The sequence below is a fragment of the Oryx dammah genome, unplaced genomic scaffold (assembly GCF_014754425.2).
Source record: "Oryx dammah isolate SB20612 unplaced genomic scaffold, SCBI_Odam_1.1 HiC_scaffold_5, whole genome shotgun sequence".
Classification (NCBI taxonomy): Eukaryota; Metazoa; Chordata; class Mammalia; order Artiodactyla; family Bovidae; genus Oryx; species Oryx dammah.
In genome coordinates, this window is record NW_024070189.1 from 10912436 (window position 1) to 10921665 (window position 9230).

Sequence of the window (9230 nt, forward strand, 5' to 3'; positions counted from 1 at the left end):
AAAGAAAAGTGGGTGGAAAACAAGAAAAAAAAAAAAAAAAGACACTTCCACCTTGAAAGGAAAGTTATGGCCAACCTAGACAGCATATTAAAAAGCAGAGACATTACTTTGCCAACAAAGGTTCATCTAGTCAAGGCTATGGTTTTTCCAGCAGTCATGTATGGGTGTGAGAGTTGGACTATAAAGAAAGCTGAGCGCTGAAGAATTGATGCTTTTGAACTGTGGTGTTGGAGAAGACTCTTGAGAGTCCCTTGGACTACAATGGGATCCAACCAGTCCATCCTAAAGGAGATCAGTCCTGGGTGTTCATTGGAAGGTCTGACATTGAAGCTGAAACGCCAATACTTTGGCCGCCTGATGCGAAGAACTGACTCATTTGAAAAGACCCTGATGCTGGGAAAGACTGAAGGCAGGAGGAGAAGGGGAGGGCAGAAGATGAGATGGTTAGATGGCATCACTGACTCAATGGACATGAGTTTGGGTAAACTCTGGGAGTTGGTGATGGACAGGGAGGCCTGGTGTGCTGCAGTCCATGGACTCACAAAGAGTTGGACACGACTGAGGGACTGAACTGAACTGAGCTGATGCTAGTTGTTATAGTCATGAACAGATATCAAGTTTTTGTACTTAAGTCAAAATTTGATTAATTGTTCCAATCAATGGTCTTTGGACAAGCTCTAGGAATTACTCAAAGATGTCACTGAGGATTGCCTGAGTCTAATTACATAATAAATTAGTGGGCTTGCCTCTCATGTGTGATACCAGAAACCTTTCAGGATTTTCCTAATTAACATTTCTCACCCAGTGCTGGGAATGGTCTTCACTGATAAACATAAGAACCAGCTTATTTGAGTCAGAGAAACCAGGTTGATATGTTTCAATGACTGTGTTAAATTCCCTAGAAAAATCTGTGAGGATCTTTGATTACTTTGGGAAAACCTTTGACTGTGGTTCACAGTTCAGCTTTAGCCCAGGACACATAAGAAATTGAGAGTTTAGCATCTGGATCCCTGGCTTACTTTAAAGGGACAGGTTCTGGCAAATTTAGAGGAAAAGGTATTGGGCAGGGTTTTAACCAAAAAGGGGAATTTCAGCAGGGTAATATGTATGGTGACCTGCTGGTATAAAGGAGACATAGGAGTTTTAAACAGGAAAGATGAACGTGGCCCCAAAGATAAAGTCCAACCACAAGGAGCCTTAGGAGAGAGACAAGATGGCACCAGAGGTGGAGCTTGAGACCAAAAAGCCAAGAAAGAAGAACCTGAGTCTCCAATGGCCACTTTATCCTAACTTTTAAATTGTTTTTCTCAGTTGACCTTAAAATCTTCTCAAAGAGGTAATTTTAGACTCCTGGTAACTTTTGCCAGCCTCAAGTACTAATCAAAATAGGCATACCAGTCAATTCTGGAATGTTTTGAGTTTTTTACTATGATTCAGTTTTAGGGAAATTAAGTTTGGAGGTTTCAAAAGTTTCCAATAATGGCCATTGATATTCTAAATTTGTTTCGGTCAGGTTGGTCCATTTTGTTGCAAATGCACATGAGGAAGGACAGTGGTTTTTAAACATAAAATAGGTTGTATTGTGGGTATCCTCACAAACTTAAAAAAGTGGGATCCCACTTCTCAGAGGTTTTTCTCTAGAGTAAAGAGCAATTTCCAAGCAGTTCAAATAGCTGAATTCACACAGCTTGCGAGCTAATACTAGCTAATTCTAAGGTAATAGCCAAGACAAAGGCTTTTCCAGCCAGTTTACAGAGAACAACTCCTATTCAAAAGGAATGGGTGCAGAGCTGAACTGCCACATGCTTCACTGCTTAGGCAAAGCGCTCCTGTTCTGGAAAGAACAGGTCAGTGCTTTCTCAGCCAGCTTTGTTTGAAACAGTGATTCCAAGGTCAGACTGACGTGCCAAATGGGGACTTGCATACAGAATAAGACCTTAACCTGAAAGATGAAACCTTAAAATTGATCCCAAATAAAGCCTGAAGAGTTTCAAAACCAAAGAGGACGTGAGCTTGGATCCAGGAGAACTATATACCTTCAAGCTCCAGGGTCAGTGAGAAAAGTTCCGAGTGACAATGGAATCAACTGTGGGGACTGCACCGGTTTGCTCCCTAGGCTCAGAGCTTTCAGGGGTCTTCTCTGGTTCCTCTGCAGGCCATGGAAATGTTTACCTGAACAGACAGCCTAGTATTTCTCCAGAAAATATGGATTTATCCAGGATCAGCAGGGAATTACAGTTCAAGGTCTGCAACCATGTTGAGCCACAGGCAAGTCTCCACACAGCAAAGAAAGGAGAACCCTTTTATGGAGAAGAAAAGGAAGTTGGGAGGGTTACAGTTAACAAAGAGTTCAAGGTTTTTCATTGGATAAATGCTACCAGGAAAGGAGAGGAGTATTTCTTTTTCCTGTTGGACTCTGCTATCATTGTGGGATATGAAATCTCCTCTGGTCTCTGGATTCTATCTAATTGAGGTTTCGGTTTATTTATTTATTTATTTTTTACAAAAGGATTTCCGGGAGTATCTTGATTTGTCCAGTGTTTATGTGTGAGAAGTCTGGAAAATGTTATACTGGGAAGGCGGGAACCTGTTGCCATCACTGCAGGTTAGGAAAGGGTATTTTCTCTGTGTGCATATAGGCCCGCGTGTGCCCGCATGTTTAGACTGAAAGAGCTAAAGGCATCTGTCATGCGGTACACTCTGACTCATAGTGTGGTAGCACAATATGAGAAGAAAGGACTGTTTTCTCAGCTGCTTGTTCAGATTATTGCTTCTAGGCAAGTTAGAGGAATGATTTCAAGTCAACACTCAGGATAATCTATGTTAGGGAATAATCATTATCAACACTAAATGAATACTAGTGTGCCATGGAAACATAGTTGTCCATTGGGATCCACAGGGGATTGTTTCCAGGAGTCTCCTGCCACTAAAATTCGAGGATGTGCCTGTCTCTTATATAAGATGGTGTTATACATTGAACATAATTGGCCCTCTATATCTGAGGTTTCACACCACAGATTCAACCAATCAAGATCTGAAATTGTCTTCCTGATATTTCTAAAGTTATTATAACTTTGGGGTATTGCTTACCTTTCAAATTTATATAAGGAATGCCAGCAATTTTATTATTGATAGTGATCAAGTTTGAAGCATGCCCTTTTCTCTTATACTTTGTATAAACATTATTTTAGGATAAAGAATATCTTGAAATTTTAAGTTAGCAGTTGTAACTGCTTATCTGAATCAGGATTTTAATCTATATTTATGCAATCAAAACAAGCAAAAAGAAAGACATTAGATGATAGGTTAATGTCCAGTGCGTGCGTACATACTAAGTTGCTTCAGTTGTGTCTGACTCTTTGCGACCCCATGGACTGTAGCCCGCCAGGATCCTCTGTCCATGGGATTCTCCAGGCAAGAATGCTGGAGTGGGTTGCTATGCCCTCCTCCAGGGGATCTTCTTGACCCAGGGACTGAACGCGCGTCTCTTACATCTCCTGCAGCGGCAGGTGCGTTCTTTACCACTATCACCAACTGGGAAACCCCTAATGTACAGTAGCAACCATCATTTAATAATGTTTGTGTTCAACCTTTTAAGTCTAAACAGCTTCAGTTTTCTTGTTGACTGAAATGATAATAAATGTCATCAATATTATTTTAAGAATAAATCTATAATAATTAATAACCATGTTTATATTTTTACTTATTGAGATTATATGTAAGATTTTAAGAAAAGTGCTCATTTGCTAACAACACTTAAGACTAGTATTCTCTCAGTTATTAATTGAGAACGTGAACCTGAAAAGGAGAGTTAGCACAGACAATGGGTCAGGAATTCTAAGAAAAAACTAATTTTAGATGTTTAGCGTTTGATGTAGTGACATTAACCTACATTAAAAATGCATTTGTAGGTTATCATTATAGTTTTCCAAGGAGAGTTAGTATGGAAAAGGTCACCAAAGAAGTTAAAAAGGAAGGAGAATACAAAAACCTAAGCTTAAGTCTTGAAGGCATCTCACAATTGAGAGAAATTCATAGAGGAGAAATTGCATAGCATATATTGAAAAATTTAATCTCATAAAAATCCAGTTTGAAATACATAGAGTACATTTACATTCATGCTGTAAAGCAAATATTATTACAGTTATGCCCTAGTTTGAAATCCCTAATTCAGAATACCATTGATGTTCTTTACACTGGGAGATGGATTCTATTTCTCTACCCCTTTGAATATGGCCTTGGGTCTTGCTTTCATTAAAGAATGTGTCAGAAATGGCACATTTCTGCTCTGTGCATCTTCTGAGCCAGTCATTAGACCTTGTACTCCCTTGTAGAGTACGTATCACATGTGAGGAAGCTCAGCCTGATCTAGTCGCCTTGAGGATCAAAGATACCCAGAGAGAAGCCCAGGTATTCTAAACGTTGCAGATGAACCCAGCCCCGGCCAGCTTCTCAGCTAGATGCAGCAGCCAGAAGGAGCACAGTTAAAACAGCACAGGAATTACCCTCTCAGACCAAATATTCATGAAAAACAGCATGATGTTTCAAGCTACGGGATTTGAGGTGGCTTCTTATGTAGCAAAGTGTAACTGACACACTTGTCAAAACAGGTTCTGTCTTTGTGTGTCTTGTTTCTCTGTCTGTTTCTAAACTACATTCAGTAAGGCCCTTAGAATTTGTGGCTAGGATTTCATTTCATTTGGTTGATATTATGTGTAGTTGAATGTAAACAATGACTGAAAATACAGGCTCAAATGCTTTACTAGAAAGTGTTATGGTGGCTTATCTAGTCTAGTCAAGGCTATGGTTTTTCCTGTGGTCATGTATGGATATGAGAGTTGGACTGTGAAGAAGGCTGAGCACTGAAGAATTGATGCTTTTGAACTGTGGTATTGGAGAAGACTCTTGAGAGTCCCTTGGACTGCAAGGAGATCCAACCAGTCCATTCTGAAGATCAACCCTGGGATTTCTTTGGAAGGAATGATGCTAAAGCTGAAACTCCAGTACTTTGGCTACCTCATGCGAAGAGTTGACTCACTGGAAAAGACTCTGATGCTGGGAGGGATTGGGGGCAGGAGGAGAAGGCGACAACAGAGGATGAGATGGCTGGATGGCATCACAGACTTGATGGATGTGAGTCTGAGTGAACTCCGGGAGATGGTGATGGACAGGGAGGCCTGGCGTGCTGCGATTCATGGGGTTGCACAGAGTCAGACACGACTGAGCGACTGAACTGAACTGAACTGAAAATACAGGCTCAAATGCTTTACTGGAAAGTGTTATGGTGGGTTATCTATTTCAATACTAACAGAATATCATTTTATTCACATTAATGTTAAAAAGAATAGAATCTGAGAATTAAATAATAAGTATCTCTATGATACAAACCGTGGAAAATTCTTAAAAGAGCTGGGAATAGCAGACCACCTGACCTGCCTCCTGAGAAATCTGTATGCAGATCAAGAAGCAACAGTTAGAACCAGACATGGAACAACAGACTGGTTCCAAATCGGAAAAGGAGTACATTAAGGCTGTATATTGTCACCGTGCTTATTTAACTTATATGCAGGGTACATCATGAGAAACGCTGGACTGGATGGAGCACAAACTGGAATCAAGATTACCAGGAGAAGTATCAGTAACCTCAGATATGCAGATGACACCACACTTATGGCAGAAAGCAAAGAGGAACTAAAGAGCCTCTTGATGAAAGTGAAAAAGGAGACTGAAAAAGCTGGCTTTAAAGCTCAACATTCAGAAAATGAAGATCATGGCATCTGGTCCCATCACTTTATGACAAATAGATGGGGAAACAATGGAAACACTGAGAGGCTTTATTTTCTTGGGCTCCAAAATCATTGCAGATGGTGACTACAGCCATGAAATTAAAAGACACCTGCTCATTGGAAGAAAAGCTATGACCAAACTAAACAGCATATTAAAAAGCAGAGATATTACTTTACCAACAAAGGTCCATCTACTCAAGCTATCATTTTTCTAGTAGTCATATATGGATGTGAGAGTTGGACTACAAAGAAAGCTGAGCACTGAAGAATTGATGCTTTTCAACTGTGGTGTTGAAGACTCTTGAGAGTCCCTTGGACCACATGGAGATCAAAGATGTCAATCCTAAAGGAAATCAGTCCTAAATATTCATTGAAAGGACTGATGCTGAAGCTATAGCTCCAATACTTTGGCCACCTGATGCGAAGAACTGACTCATTGGAAAAGACCCTGATGCTGGGAAAGATTGAAGGTGAGACGAGAAGGGGACGACAGAGGATGAGATGGCTGGATGGCATCACCTCTTCCATGGACATGAGTTTGAGTGAACTCTGGGAGTTGGTGATGAACAGGGAGGCCTGGAGTGCTGCAGTCCATGGGGTCACAAAGAGTTGGACACAACTGAGCAACTGAATTGAACTGATGACATTGAAAGCCACAAACTAAAACCATGAATATTGAATGAATTGATGAAAACTGTATAAATAAGTAAATAACTAAGATGTATCACCTACTTGCATTCATCAAATATCCTCTTCATGTGATAAGAATTGTTTGCCATAGATGTCTGGTGTGGCATTTTATTCATTCACTGCTGTCATGATAATCAGTCATCTTTTGACATATGTGACAGGTCAAATAAAGAAGGAAAAACTACTTGCTGAAAATACTTACATTATTCAAGTGTAGGGATATTTGCTCAGAAAGAGATGACACTGGAAACCCTTAATGTTGTCAGTTTGAAAAATTGTATGTCAATCAGAAACTTTGATTTTGCTGCCTGTGTTTATTGCAGCGCTTGGTATGTGATTTCATTTGTGTGGCAAAAATCATTCTTTCATTTCATTTACAGAATCATTGTATAATCCCTGTAGTACATTTAAAACTTTCACTTTTATTAGAATTTTCACTCGAAAGTTCAGGGAAATTAGAATAATGACTAAAGGAATTTTGTGGAGTTGAAATACACAATTATTATTAGTTTCCTTGAACTGCTTAGAAATGGCTCATACATTATTGAAAAGTTAACTATTTAAGGTCTATTTTGTTGTCTTATGTGATATATTTAAAGACACTAGCTGTTTCAAAACTATAGTTGTCAATGGCAAAGAATGAAAAATGAAAATAAATTTTTGAAAAACGTGCAAAGAATTTTTGTCAAAAATAATTTAGATTCATAGAGGAAATAAAAGTCAGTTTTGTTTATAAAAGTTGCTTAGCCCAAATTTCTAAAAATTTGTCACTTCTTCATATATGTTTTACAGCCATATTTACTGGTATCTAAGTATGAGTAGATTAAAATATTTATGCAGTCATTCAGGTTTCTTTCTCAAGTTTATTTCTACAAAGATAAAAGAACGGAAGAGATTTATTATACTCCATTGCTTTTCTTTAAGGCATATCTAATATTCTTGCCTGCTATGAGAATGGTACTGTGTTTATTTTTGTACCAATATAATTAATATAACCAAATCAGAATTTCTTCAGCATTGTAAAGTAAAAAAAATAATAATAAATTTTAAAAAACCTCTGATTCTAAAGACCAAGAGCTATATTTTCTCTCACTTTAGAAAATTTTGTTAGACAATAATTTGCTGTGTGAGAAATCTCAGATGCTTTTCTCAAATTGACATACCAAAGAACCTTTATTCATTTAATCAATAGTTTACATTCTTAATGTCAATGAGATTGTAGTTATTCAACGATGTAAACTGTACTCCACATCACGTATGTTTAGTGAAGTGAAGTCAAGTTGTTCAGTCATGTCTGACTCTTTGTGACCCCAAGGACTGTAGCCTGTCCTCTTGCACCCATTGGATTTTCCAGGCAAGAATACTGGAGTGGTTTGCCATTTCCTTCTCCAGAGGATCTTTCCAACCCAGGGATTGAACCCAGGTCTCCCACATTGCAGGTAGATTCTTTACCAGCTGAGCCACCAGGGAAGACTTTGGTAAAGAAACCACCTGCCAATGCAGATGTAGGAGACCTGGGTTCGATCCCTGGGTGAGGAAGATCCCCTGGAGAAGGAAATGGCAATCCACTCCAACAATCCTACCTGGAGAATCCCATAGACAGAGAAGCCTGGCGGGCTACAGTCCACAGGGTCACAAAGAGTCGGGCACGACTGAAGCAACTTAGCATACATTTATATGCTCACCATTTAAACATCTAGGTGTTTAAACACCTAATTAATTAAATCTTTCACTTTCATCCAGATATTTTTTGATGAGTAGACAGAAGCTGTTAAGATTATAATGTGATATGTTTTACAAATAAAAACAATAAAGAAAATTTATTTAATCAGCAAGGATTTATTTATATTCTAATGCCAGTTAAATTGCACAGAGCAACATTTTTTAGGATTTTTTTTTTTTTTTGGCTGCACCACGTGTCATGTGAGAGCTTAGCTCCCCAAGCCAGAGATTGAACCCATGGCCCCTGCAGTGGAAGCACAGAGTCTTAACCACTGTACTGCCAGGGAAATGCCAATATTTTTTTGATATGCAAAACTTTCTAAATCCTCCTCACTATTTTGAGAACATAATTCCAAAAAAAACCCACCAACATCTTTGCTTTTAGCTAACCAATATAAAAGGTTAAAGTAATAATTCGTTTCTGTCAGAGTAAAGATATATTTTAGCTGCTTTTCTTATTAAAAAAAAAAAGAAGCAACTTTCCTTTCTTTGATATATGCATCTTTTAAAATATCTCCATCTGTGTCCCCTTCCACAATATAGCAATTAAATTTTTGTTTTCTTACACACCATAAATTCAGATGTAGTGTCCTGGTTGCTAAAAATGTTAGAAATGGTGTAATTCTTGTTTGAACTCATTTGATTACAGATTTGCTCACTACAAATAGGCAACAGCAATTTCTTCTTGAGGAAAAGAGGAAATAAGTTCTATTTTAAAATATTTTATTCTTTAATAATGATCCTTGCTGTGCACAGTCCTAACAGTCATGTGATTAGAAAGAAAGAGAACAAGAAATTATAGTTTAGTAATATAAGGAATACTTATTAGAAGATAGTCACTAATTTAACTTTCTCGTAAAAATACAACCAGTATCAAGTAATATTTATGGGCTAAAAATTATACACACATACACACTTTTTTTTTCTGTGTATATACATATATATGTGTGTCTAAAATTATTGTATATAATCAATACATATATTTATAGGCTATATTTTGCTGCTTGATCAATGACCATAAAACCTGTTAGA

The 9230-nt window shown here is 38.0% G+C and overlaps 1 long non-coding RNA gene across 1 annotated transcript in view; it reads left to right on the top strand.

The window, feature by feature from the left end:
- The window catches only part of LOC120863253, a 54315-nt gene extending 51929 nt beyond the window's left edge, over positions 1 to 2386 (top strand). The window contains exon 3 of the long non-coding RNA XR_005720958.1: positions 2156 to 2386. This is a non-coding gene — a long non-coding RNA (uncharacterized LOC120863253). The remainder of the gene's footprint in view (positions 1 to 2155) is intronic.
- The last annotated feature ends 6844 nt before the right edge of the window (positions 2387 to 9230 follow it).